We start from the raw sequence: 13806 nt of genomic DNA on the forward strand, positions 1-13806 counted from the left end.
CAAAGGGTAACTCAGAATTTTTTTTTTTTTTTGGCTTGTAAGCCTCAGGCTTCCTTGCAACATATAGCTAATAATAATATTACTGCGATACAATGATATAAACTAGTATTTTGTGCAATATGACACAAAATTGGCCATTGGTCAGATGTGTAGAATTACAATTAGTAAAGACAAACTGACACAAGGAAAGCCTGACTTATTCGACAAAAACCTTAAAATAAAAAAGTCATCACTTGACTCCAGCTATGTACCGGAGTTTACAAAATAAGTTTCCCTATTCAGGAAACCCTAGTGTCAAAACAGTTAGATATGCGCTGTGAAAATCGGTGGGTATATCATTTAGGATATGGGGAAGTGATTTGTAGAAGAAAAAAAAAATTTGTTCAAATTTCCACCACCAGGGGGGAATTGGCGCTGCAAACATGAGATGGAACACTTAACTTAGGATTAGATTTTAATATCAGAACTTTAATATCAGAAATCTACAGATATTGTTCTATGTGCTTTCCTTCACTTGAGATGACATTCTGAAAAGAGGACTGCATGTGACAGTTTCATGTTGCATCTCATTGGGGATTTTGGCTACATGCTCTTTAATGCTTGCTTTCAAATCGAAGTGTCTGTATGCGGCGGTGGTAAACTCTGTCTTTCAGGTATCCTCATAGCCAGAAATCACAGGGATTGAGATCTGTGATTGGGTTGGCCAGAACTGTGGAAAGCCTCCAGAAATGATGCAATCCGAATGTTGAATGGAACAGTTTCTTGTCGGCCAATGTGAGGAGGGATACTATCTTGTATGAACACTACAGTTTCCAAGCATTGCCTTTCTTGCAGAGCGGGAATAATGTGATCTCTTAGAAGAGCGCAGTATCATGCACTAGTTACCATACACCTTACGGAGCCACAAAGTGTAGACTCTTCAAAGAAAAATGGACCAATTATAAACTCTGCTGTAAATCCAAACCATACTGTAACATATGGACTTTGTAGTGGTCTTTCATGCACAGCAGATGGACGAGAAGTTCCCCACATTTGGCAGTTTTGTGCATTTACAGCCTGATGAAGAGTGAAATGTGCCTCATTAGACCACAAGATCATTCGAGTCCATGTGTTGGCAAGTTCAATATGAGCCAGAAATCGTAGAGCAAAGTCTATTCGTTGTTGCTGATCACAAGACTTTAGCTCTAAACCAGATCCTAAACCAGAAACAATGTAAGAGGTGACTAACTGGATCCTTCACCACCTTTACACCTCATCAACAAAAATTGTTTGTGGGGATTTCAACCTCCTACAATGTCTGGAACACATGAAAAAATTGCTCCGCACACAGCTTGGAGTGGCTGGCCTTACTATAAAAAACGAAGGCCCCGTAAGGGGTACAAACCAACTGGATCTGATTTTCACTTCTATTGCCTGTACGCTTGAGACTCCTCAAAATGGTTACTTTAATTCTGACCATGACCCAATCTTAATACAACTAGAACCACCAACCCCAAGTTACAACCCAAAAGGACAGGCGACACGAAGGACAATCTACAGTTCAAAATATCTGGATGTTTCCAGATGCATTACAGTAGCATCTCTCATCCCATGGTATGTCCTTGAATCCTGCGGATACCCTACTAGCAGTCGACTCAATGGATTATTACGGTAGCTCAATACACTGCCTCAAAAGCAGTCACTATCACTCCCCACTCTAGAGCACGGTGGTCCCCACATCTAAACTGCAGCTTTCAACTAAAGCAGCAAATCCATAAGCAATGGAAGCAGTCTAGTGAAATTAATGACAGAATAGCATTTTCAAGAGCAAGAGCCATTTTAAACTGCCAAAAATTCCAGGCCATCAAGAGATATTTTGATTGTTTGCTAGCACTAGGTAAGAAACCATACACAGAACAAACTACCAGTTTCCCAGAGCAACTCGATCCCCGGAAATGGATTGACTTCATAACCACCAAATTTGAAGACATCGTGGGATCCAGCAGTAACCTCGACCACATATTCAATCATGACAAACAGAACTCTGACAACTATCACCATATAAAAGAACAAAATCTTCACAGCCTTGAATTCAACCCCATCCTCTACAGCTGTGGGTGCTGATGGAATACCGCAATTCATGTTGAGATGCCTGGGACCATGTATCAACAAGCCCCTTGTTAGCATCTTTAATGCAATGCTGACCAGCCACATCTTCCCTCATCAATAGAATGTATATCTGGTAAAGCCACACCCGAAAATAAGAACGCCGTCATTGGAAAAGCACTTCAAACCCATCTCCAATTCCTCATGTCTCCTGCAGCTACTAGAAAGAGCCCTACCTCCAACTCTAATAACTCACATACTTCCAGATGGCCCCACCACAAATTCATTCTTCATTACCAAATAGGTCCACCATTACCAAGCTCCTTGCCACCACCCACAGCATCCTTACAGCATTTGAGAGAAAATAAGTCCTCATAACATACCTCGACATCGAAGCAGCTTTTGATGCTGTTACCTGCCCTCCTACAACTGCTTGAAGACCACTACTCTATAGGTGGGAATGCATTGCACTTCCTCTCATCACTCCTTCTCAATCGTACCATCATACTCTATCATTCAAAAAAAAAAAAAAAAAAACTATATCAAGCAAATATCTACAGTAGTACCACAGGGCGGAGTCCTCTCTGGTCTCCTCTTTACTGCCATTATATCCCCTTTCATAAGCCAGAAACCAGATGTATTGTCTTGCGCGGATGATTTAAACATATTGACCACCATCCAAGCAAATACAGAACCCTCTAGGATCACAAAGGAAATTAACAGTGTCCTCCTCACACTAGCAGGCTACCTTAAACAATTTTACCTTAACATTAACCCAGTGAAGTCTAAGTGCATGCTCTACTCCCTGAAGAAAGAAACAACAATCATCTCGCCCAACATCAGTGGAGTTTCCATCCAGACTGTTCCTTATCATTTAGATTTGGGAGTTGTTTTTGACACAAAACGCAGATTCAACAAGTACATCAGTCATGCGGTGCACCTGAAATGGAGAGGGAAACAACACCTGTATTATGTCTCAGACACGGTTACAGCAATAAAATATGTCAGGACCATTATATACTCCCCACTACTTTATGCAGCTGAAATCTGGGCATCAGCAATACCCACGATCAGAAAACCCATCTGGTCAGCGGAATATTGGCTCCTCAAATGGGTAACCTACAAGCACAGGTCACCCCCCCCCCACATTCATACAACTGAAATGGCCCAGGCCCGGGGAATCCCCAGGCTGCCTTCTCTCACTGACAAAAAAAGACTGATAATCACAGTAAAGATGTTGACCGGTCTGATCACATCTCCTCCATTATGGGATCTCTGTGGCTGGAGGATTCCACCTGCCCAGCTCAGAGCCACTCCAACTATTTGCCCTCTTTATGTGCGCCTCCACCTATCAGATCGTTTCCTACCATACCAGATGCTTGGACAAAACCAGGACATCGACACCGACCATATAGACGTGGGATTCTCGGCCCAACACACTCCATAGACCACGAACTGTCAGCTGCATCTGCCAATCCCCTTAACTAATACAGGAAATGGTGACCACAGGGGACATAGCGCAACCATCTCTTGACAAAGCATTGCAACTCATCAATGGAAGTGAAACTGTCCCGGTTGGAGACCCCTGTGAATTAATTAGTGAGCATAACGGGGAAACGAGCCTGACAGTGCTCGTGCTGCTCTCTCCCATGAACTGTGAGAATAATAGTCACTACTGTAAATTGTATATGCATTTTTCATTTTTGTTTTATCCCTATATAATTTAATGTCATCTTGTTTTTGGTTCTTTAATGTCTTATAGTATTTAATGTTTTTGTAACACCTCTTATTTATAAACCCCTGGCCTCTTGGCCGTGATGGGTTGTTGTTGGGTTTTACTTTGCGCATTAGCAACAAAGGCTATAATGTGTGGCTGTGAAGGGAAAGTTGCAATACTTAACCTTGTAACCAGTTACAATCAAATGTTGCAATAAAGATTCTCTATCTCTCTTTCTCTCTCTCACACTATGTAAATCTTGTACGGGAACCAGCATAAAATTAAACATACAGTAGATCAAGGAAGGTTCAAGTCTCTTGACACATCTCTGGCACTATTGACTGGTAGTGTATTGCATTCCGACCATTGCAACTGCCACTTCATCCGCTACCTCAATTCCGAAACGCGATCGTCCCCTGCCTGGAATTACACCCAACTCCCCAGTCACTTCAAATTTGTTTATTAGTTTTCGAAGCCCCACCGATGTCAAAAGTCCTTTACACAAATCTTTAAAGTTTCTGATATTCACATAGTGCTGCATTAGCGTTACTATTATTCTGGTAGAACGATTTTACTAAAAGAGTGTGTTCCTGTTTTATAAGAGCCATAATGGTTATTGACTGTGGTGTTGCCCTTTCTGCTTTTATCTGACAGGATGTCATTTGCGTAAGCAGCATGTCTTGAAGTCACTGACAACTTTTACATATGTACAGTGCCGTTTTCCCCTGGTGGCAGAAATTTTGAACTAATTTTTCTTCTTCTACAAATCGCTTCCCCATACCCTAAATGACATACCAACCGATTTTCACAGTGCTAACTCTAACTGGTTTGACACTAGGGGATTCCTGAATAGGGAAACTTATTTTATAACCACCCGGTAATTATCCAATACTTCCTTAAATAAGGAAGTATTGGATAATACTGTGATTAAAGAGCATTTATACTCTTTAATCACAGTATTATTTGTATTTGGATTAATACTGTGATTAAAGAGCGTTTTACAATCATCCCCCCCTCCTAATTTAAAATAAATAAATACATAAATATCAGTTTATTGGTCACCTCTTATCTTAATTATTGAGTTAATGAGACAGCAACTCATCTTGGTTGTTGTTGTGAGATATTAACAAAAAAGGAAAAATGTGTCTCTCTGTGATTCATCTGTTAGAAAACTTAATCGGAACATCAGAGCAAATTAGAACATCAACACATTCTCTCCGAGAGAATGTGTTGAGAATGTAGATGAATTTTTCCGGAGGTTCTGTAAATTCAAAAGTGTTCCATGGGTACAAGATCTTTAATTTAAGAGGAATGGACAGTCAAGGAAAATATGCATAACATTGAGCTCTGTTTGACATAAAGAGCACTGAGGTTGGCAAAGAGTAAATTCAAATGGACACATTCCATTTGAATCCATCTGAATTTGTGTCCATTTGAATTTGCATGCCTTTCAGATTGTGTTCTTATAATCTGCATAAGGAACTAGACATAGAGAGACGGTAAAAATGAAATGGTCTGTTTAGCTGCGTTATCTGCTTGTTTATTTCCATGGATATCCGAGTGGCCCGGTATCCACTTGTGTTCTTGAAAGTAGTGAAGCTGAAACAGGATATCTTTTAGTACTTGATGGGAAATGCGGAGATTGTTTTGTATAACTGATACTGCACTAAAGGAATCTGCATAGATTACTGCAGGTCATTAGGAGAGATCACATATTTTAATCAAAGCTTATCAAAGCCTTACATCTGAGATGGATTGCATACATCTCAGATGTAAGTATACTGCATTCAAGAGGTAATGACACTGTCTATAAAGAAAACAATTTAATGGAACAATTTGACTCCTACAGAGTCAAATTGTTCCATTAAATCTTCCAGCTTGTCTCTGTTGCTGCACAATCCATTAAAAAGGTCCGCATTACTTGATTTTGGCTGGTGTTGCTGTTTGATCCAACTATTTTTTAGTGGAAGTTACTGTATGTTGGTTGTTGGTTCAGTTTTTGTTTGTTCTTGTTCTTCAGGAAGACAGAATGGCCATCGCCTATGTCACCTGCATGAAGCATTAGTATTGTATCATTCTGATCTGTTTGATCGTCTATTTCCATAAGGGTGGAATGTGATTGTTTCTTGCCACCAAGTGACTGTGTGCTTTGTTTTAGCTGGTTCCGGTGACATTGGCCCATTGTCAGGTGCAACAGTTATCAGGAAGTATGTTTTCTTGTGAACTGTGTTTGAGGAAATAACTGGCTTGGTGGAGAGAGTACTGTCTGTAGCTTTTAATAGTAGCTATATACAAGGATGCAGGCATACTTGACAGGATTTGTTTTCTTGTTTCAGGATATGTTACTTTGTTTTTCACTTTGTATTTCTGGATTTTTTTTTTTAACCAAGTTTCCATAATTCACACATCTCAGAAAATGTCAGATTATTTCCATTGCAATTTGGACAGAAGGGAAGTGGCAGTACACTCTGTCTGATTATGTTCTCTGGATTCACAGTGAGGACAAATTGCATTGCCTCAGCATGTTGCTTGTGAATGACTGTATTTTTGATATTTATAACACCTGATAAGATTTGGTGTGTATGGAAAGATTCGGCATAAAAAATATCCTGTTTTAACTATTTGCAATACAATTGTGGTACTAAAAGTGAGTATGATGCTCTGTGTAGGAATAAGGTTGGCATTTTTTTTTTTTTTTTTTTTTGTCATAATGCATTCAACTGCACAACTTACTGGCCTTAAAACCCTTAAAATCCCACTCAATTATTACTCCATTGGAAGTGTTTAGTGTAACATGAGAAGTGATTGTAACAAGAAGTCCAGCAAAAGCTATCTGTTTTAATAACGGTTCCAACTCTCTTGAATTAGATGTTTATATCAGAAAATCTCCAAACTGAAGACTTAACCATTTTGTGAGAAGCAGCAGTTGCATCAATTCTTTCCTGTATGAGAAATGGCAAGAGTTTACTTAGGAGTTCCTAGTAAATGATCTATCAAGAAGGATGGACCATCTCACGAAGATGTCATTTTTTATTCTTTTTGGTTGAGCTTCTCATGATCTTTGTCACATGTTTAAGGTTAAGGAAATAGAAGTTTCAGGAAAAGAAAAGAACCAAACATGCAATAATTATTTCATTGTCAGGAATTAAAAAAAGGATAAATAAAATGAAAATGGATATTTTGATGTTAAACGTTTCAATTTTAGCCATTTGTTATCAGAGGTCAGTTATCAGTAATGTTCAACAACATTGCATGGCTGCTGTTATTATTTCCACAAATGAAAGGAAAAGAGGTAATTAATAACAATAATGGCATATTTAAATAAATTTTAATCTTATAACAAAACAGCAGATACACACACAAATAATTTACAGCATTTGATGTTATTTATAGACTGGCACATAAAGCAATAATTTAACTGGCACAGCAGCATAATTTTGAAAGCAAGTATAAACCATACAAAATGAAGAGCCGATGTCTGATTTAAATGTAAGAGTTGTCAGTTTCAAAGTCCCATGAACTGCCACATTTTCCCTGAACCACTGGAAATTACAATAACTTGAAATACAAAATTTTATGCAAACATGGACATGAAATGACCCTTCAAATTTGAGAAGAAAAATCCAGTGGAAGCATGAAATTTATATATCACAGTATTGGCCGCACTACATAAACTGCATCAACTGTGCAGCAAAATTCGTTAGCAGTACATCTTCTTGGTGTTATTTGTTTGTTTCGGGATTTATTGGGCGCATCGGCAACTATGACCATAGTGTGCCATACATATGATAATTATGCATGCCATTTCTTCTCAAATAGAGAAAATGGAAAAAAGGAACCAGAAAGTAAATTTTTTTTTTTTTTTTTTTTTTTAAGCTAACTAAAGGAGGTGATATACTTTAATCATCTTGAGAAAGTTATATATGCTTGAGACATTTGTTTCATTGTTTAAAAGTGGGGTAAGTGTAGGATCTTTTGTTGTGGCTGAAGTGCAAAGATTCTGGCATTCTCTTGTATATTTTGTGCATTCAACCATAATGTGTTTCACTGAGAGCATTGTATTACAGTGATGACATTGAGGGGGTATCTCTCCTCTTAAAAGATAACCATGAGTGATATCTGTGACCTATTCGCAGACGAGCCAATATTACCTCCTGATGTCGGATTGAACTAAAGCTGGAAGGCCATTGCTCAAGGTTTGGCTTGATACTTCGAAGTTTATTATTAGGTTGATTTTCCCATGGTAACTGCCATTGGTAGATACATTTTTCCTGGATTATTGGTCGATAGTCTTGATGAGGCACTTTCCACTTGTTCTTGGGTGGTAGGTGAGCTAATTTGGCAGCATTGTCCACTAGTTCATTTCCAGGAATTGCCATATGTCCTGGGACCCAGCAGAAGTGTATGTTTTTTTCCAAGTTCTGATAAGGTATGTAAAGAGCTGACTATTCTTTTCACGACTGGGTGGGTGATGTTCATGGTGTTTTTTAGTGCTTGAAGTGCACTTAAGGAATCTGTGAAAATTATGCTGTTGTTAATATCAGAGAACTCAATATGATTCAGTGCAACCTGAATTGCTATTAGTTCGGCGGAAAATATACTGAACTCACATGATAACTGATAAGCTAATGTGATGTTTGGAAAAACTGCGGCGATTCCAACGTGGACATCATTCTTTGATCCATCAGTATGTACTATGGAAAAGCTGGGAAACTGGTCCACTACTGCATGGTATAGTTGCAAGAAGTTTTCTCTATGCAATGTAGATTTATTCCATTCATGCAGATGTAAGTCACATGAGGGTGGAATGATATTCCAAGGAGCAAGAGAGGATGGGAGGCTATGTGCCACATTGTCTAAGGTTAAATTTAGTTCTTCTAAAAGGTGTTTTATTCTCATACCCAAAGGACGATTAGCATTAGGGCGGTTTTGGTATAACCTGCTGTGCTGTGCTGTGACGTGAAAAGTATCTGCCAGTTTGCGTGTTCTGGCATAGATCTAATTTTATAGGCATAATGTAGTATCAGTTGTTGTCGCCTGATCGAGAGAGAGGAGGTCCGTGTGCTTCAGCATATAAGCTATGTATTGGAGACGTGCGATATGCTCCTAAAGCAACACATATTCCACTATGATGGATAGGGTCAAGCCTGCGAATGGCACTAGGTCTTGCTGAACTATAGACTGGTGCTCCGTAGTCAAGTTTCGATCTTATTAATGCTCTATATAACTGTAATAAAGTAAGGCGATCAGCTCCCCAATTAGTTGCAGAGAGAACCCGAATGATATTTAGTTTTTGTTGACATGATGTTCTTAGTCTTTTGATAGGCTCAACGAAAGTGAGTTTATGGTCTAAAGTGATTCCTAAGAACCGTATGCTGGGATGAACTGTTATTGGTTGGCGATTCAGTTGTGGCTCCGGATTGGGATGGAGTTTGCACTGGCGGCAAAAATGGATGCAAAATGTTTTTTCCGGACGAAGTTGAAATCCATTAGTCTGAGCCCGTGAACAGGATCTTAGTTATTGCCCCTTGCAACTGTCTCTCAATAGTATTCATGTTTTTAGCATGACACCAAATACTAAGGTCGTCTACAAACAGTGCTTTATCGATAGTGTTTGGAATTTGTCCAGCAGTGGTGTTTATTGCAATTATAAAAAGTGAAGCACTGAGTACAGAGCCTTGAGGAATTCCTTCTTCTTGTGAAAATACTTGGGACAGTGAGGTTTTAAATCGAACCTGGAATGTACGCTTGCATAGGAAAATCTGTATGAAAATCGGGAGGTGACCCCGAAGTCCATGGCGATGTAATTCACGGAGTATTCCATACTTCCACGTGGAATCATAGGCCTTATCGATATCAAAGCAGACTAACACATGTTCCGATCTGAGGAATGCATTCTGAATGGAATTCTCTAGTCTAGATCTGTTTTGTCGAACACCAAATTGTGCAGAATGTAGTAGATTGAAATTTTCAAGGTACCAGATCAGTTGGCGGTTCACCATCTTTTCGAGAACTTTGCAAATGCAACTGGTCAAGGCGATTGGTCTATAATGAGTGGGATTTGTAGGGTCTTTACCTGGTTTAGGGAAGGCAAGGACCGTAACATGATGCCATTGATTAGGGAATTTGTCTTCCAGGAAGAGTCTATTGAATAGACGAAGAAGTGACTGTAATGATTCGGTACTTAGTTTCTGTATCATGGAATAATGAATATTATTTGGTCCTACAGCACTGCGTCTAGATGTTGACAAGGCTCTATGTAATTCGTGGATGGTAGAAGGTAAGTTGTATTGTTCATCTCCTTTTGAAGAGAAGTTTAACTTTTGTTTTTCTAAATTCGTTTTTAATCTTCTGAAGGTCGGTGTATAACTTTCTATTGCTGATGTTTTTGCAAAGGTTTGACCTAGTACATTGGCAATTCCAGCAGGACCATTTACATTCTGCCCTCTCCATTCCATGATGGGTAGAGGTATCGTTTTATATTTACCACTCATTTTTCTAATTACTTTCCAAATTTTATGTGTAGGAGTTGCTTGATTGATAGTCGAAGTGAAGTGGATCCAAGCAGCCTTTTTATTGCAGCATCTAACATATCTCGCTCTTGCTCTAGCACGCTTATATTGAATGAGATTGGTTGTAGTTGGACTCCAGCGAAAAGAATTCCAAGCTTTGCTTTGCTCTTTTTTTTAGCCACAAGGCATTCATCACTCCACCAGGTTTTTGGATAAACTGGTAATTTTGAAGAGGATTTCAGCACAGTTTTTTCTGCTACATGTAATATCGTTTTTGTGACATAGTCAACTGCTTCATCAGTTGTGGAATTTTGGATTATTTTGGGATCAAGCTTAGTTAATTTTTTATAGGACTGCCGATCTGCTTTATCAGTGAGCCAATGTGGAATTTAGTAGGATGATGAGAGGGCTTATTAAGTAATTCAATTATTATGGGGAAATGATCGCAATGTAGTGGATCGTTGTTTATCGTCCACTTTAGAGTAGGATATAAGGTTGCTGAACAGATAGACAAGTCTATCGCAGTACTTGTTCCTGAAGGAAGGTGAACGTATGTAGGTGAACTGTCATTTAGAAGGAGGTTGTTATTATCTAGACACTGTTCAATTAGTTTTCCTCTTTGATCGATGTTGTTGTTGTTACCCCACAGAGTGTGATGCCCATTTAAGTCTCCCAGAATGAGGAAAGGTGTTGGGAGTTGAGCTATAAGATTGTTAAGATCATTTTGTTGGAAGGTATAGCTTGGTGGGATGTATAAGGAGCAGATTGTCATATGGATGTCAGGAGCTACATGGACTGCTATTGCCTCGAGGGGGGGGGGGGAGTTCAGTAAGACCTGTTTGGTAGGAATATGTGGGTTTGTTAAAATAGCTAAACCACCATGTGCAATATTCTGATTGGTTCTGTCTTTTCTAATAATGTTATAACGAGACAGTTTTGGTGTATTTTGGGGTTTTAAATAAGTCTTTTGAAGGCAGAGACATATTGGTGAGTATTTACAGGAAAGATCGTATAGGTCATCGATATTGGCACGGAATCTACGACAATTCCACTGTATTATTCTGTTCATTATTTATCTCTTTTTAGACTTTCTCAGCGTTTTCAGGTTGCTGAGGTTTTCTGTTTTTCACTTTTGTTTTTATCTTTTTTTGGGAAGGAAGGCCTTTGGGTGTCCGTGTCTTCTTCTTCTTCAACAAAAATTTGAAGGACAGGGTCATCTGCTGATTTTTCTTTAGTGTCCATTTGTTATTGGTGACTAGAAGTTAGGATATGTTTTTCTTTGAGTACTTGATCCAGAGTGTGGAGATTTTCTTGTAGTATGGAAATTGGTGTATTGACTGCTTGGGTTTGAGTTGCATTGTACAAAGACTAACTAACTAACTCTACTGTTAGTTCAGTTTGCGATGCAGTTGATTGAAATTTTTTGGTGGCTTGGGCATACATAGGTCTGTTTGCATGAGTTGGTGGTGAAATGATTCTTTTTGCTTCTTGGTAAGAAACATTATGCTAGGTTTTATATTTCTGAATAAGTTTCTCACTTTTTCAGCGCTCACATGTTCTAGCATAAGCGGGATGATCTTTTTTGCAGTTTGGACATACTGATTGAGGAGCATTACAATTTTCGCAATTGTGTTCGACTGAACCACACTTTGCGCAAGTAGGGGTTCCCCGGGAAGCTGTCTGGGAATGTCCATACTTCTGACATCGGAAACACCGTAGCGGCTTTGGGACATATGGTCTGACATTACATACCAGATATCCGGCCTTAATGGATGATGGACAATTTGGTGTATTAAAGGTCAAGATCAGATTGTAGGTAGGGATCAGATGGCCATCTTTTCTGGTGGAGATTCTCTTGACATGAATAACTCTTTCAGTTCTTCTAGCATTTCTTCTTCAGTAAGTCCCAGTCTGAGATCACTCCTTTAGAGGTGTGTGTTTTGTGTGTGTTATTTGGTTTTTAGGAGCATTAGCAACTAAGGCCATATTGCTCCGGGAAATGCGGTGGTCATTCCCTGACCTTTCCGCATCCTCCGTATTTGGTGGTGACAGGCTCGAACCTGGGTCTAATCAAGAAGCGTGTGCTATGCACTGCTGCTCCTTCCCACCTGGCTACAGAGGCGCCACTCCTTTAGAAGTGTTCAGTGATCTGTGGGGTGTTACAGTTACTGGGAGTCCTGCAAAGAAATTAGTTTTCAGAAGTCGCTCAGAATGTTTGGCATTAGATGTCTCAATGAGAATATCTCCTGGTCTGAGTCTTTTTACAGATTTCGGAGATCCTGCTCTACTTTCCAATTCCTTTTGAACTCTAAATGGAGAAAGTTTGCCAACTGCATTCTCACCAGTAGAAGGAATGATCAAATAGATTGGAATTGGATAGGTCTCTGGCTCAGTTTTTTGGCACTTTGCAGTTCCTGATGTAGAACTATCTTTCTTTTTTTGATATCTGGGTTGCGTCTGGCAGCCCAGATAAGTCTGACTTACTCATGATATGCTCTTTTTGGCCCCGGGAGATTGTCTTTTTCTCCCAGGTTACCAACCCCAGCCACGTGGAGGCAAGAGCAGTGCCACCTAGTGACCCAAGTGAAGAAAAGGGTTAGTATTAACTAAAAGAGGGATTAAAGAAAGGTGGCTTTCCTTTCTAGGTTATAATATTTGAATATATCTATTTAATTATAATATTCAGGAGTTATCGTACTTTCAAAATCCAGGAGAAACGTATTTACAGTTAAGTGTACTAGATAATCACTCTGGAAAGGTGCTGTGGTCACTAATATCACTTGGCACTCGGGGCCAGTGTTATTCACATGCATTTTTAAAATTGTGTGAAGGCATGCTTTCCAAAAACAACTTATGTGAGATAGTATTACCATATGGAGTGCAGCCAAAATGCTAGAACATCAGAAAGATTATTTTCCAAAGGGCATCCTCAGAGAGTGCAAGTATCACATATCACAACTGTGTTGGGTCTCTTTATGCTAATCTAACTGGAAGCATAATGCATAAAAAAAAAAAATTACATAAATGTGTACAGAATTTGAACATGTTCACAGAGAAGAAGTAGTGGTTTTATTCCAGTCACATCCAATTAGCAGTATCCAGGAAGTTTTTTCCACACATAGGATCAAGCATGCAGATTTGCAAGTATACTCAGGTTTGAAGAATCCTTTGAAAGAACAACTGCATCCCTATCAGTTGTTTTTACAAGACTTGCATGAAGGTAATGACGCAGCACACTTGGAGTTTTTAATTTGTTATAATATAATATCCTGTGGACTGATGAGGTCACCTACACTCGAGATGGCTTCACTAATAAGCACAATTTCTGCTACTGGGCTCCTATCCATCAAAACCCATACCGTTGCAGAAATACTCATTATCATGTGAAATGAAGCTGTCAGCTCAATTTCTTGACAGCATAGTGATTGGGGTGAAATATTACAGATTACTTAACATTAATGTATTTAATTAATCAAAAAGTTACATAAACAT

At 39.1% G+C, this 13806-nt stretch overlaps 1 protein-coding gene across 3 annotated transcripts in view; it reads right to left on the bottom strand.

Annotated features, from left to right (window-relative positions):
• Positions 1 to 13806, bottom strand: part of LOC150088207 (uncharacterized) — a 376069-nt gene that overhangs the window by 212756 nt on the left and 149507 nt on the right. The window lies entirely within an intron of this gene.

The sequence above is a fragment of the Mastigoproctus giganteus genome, chromosome 3 (genome assembly GCF_048544385.1).
Source record: "Mastigoproctus giganteus isolate SK-2022 chromosome 3, ASM4854438v1, whole genome shotgun sequence".
NCBI classification, from domain to species: domain Eukaryota; kingdom Metazoa; phylum Arthropoda; class Arachnida; order Uropygi; family Thelyphonidae; genus Mastigoproctus; species Mastigoproctus giganteus.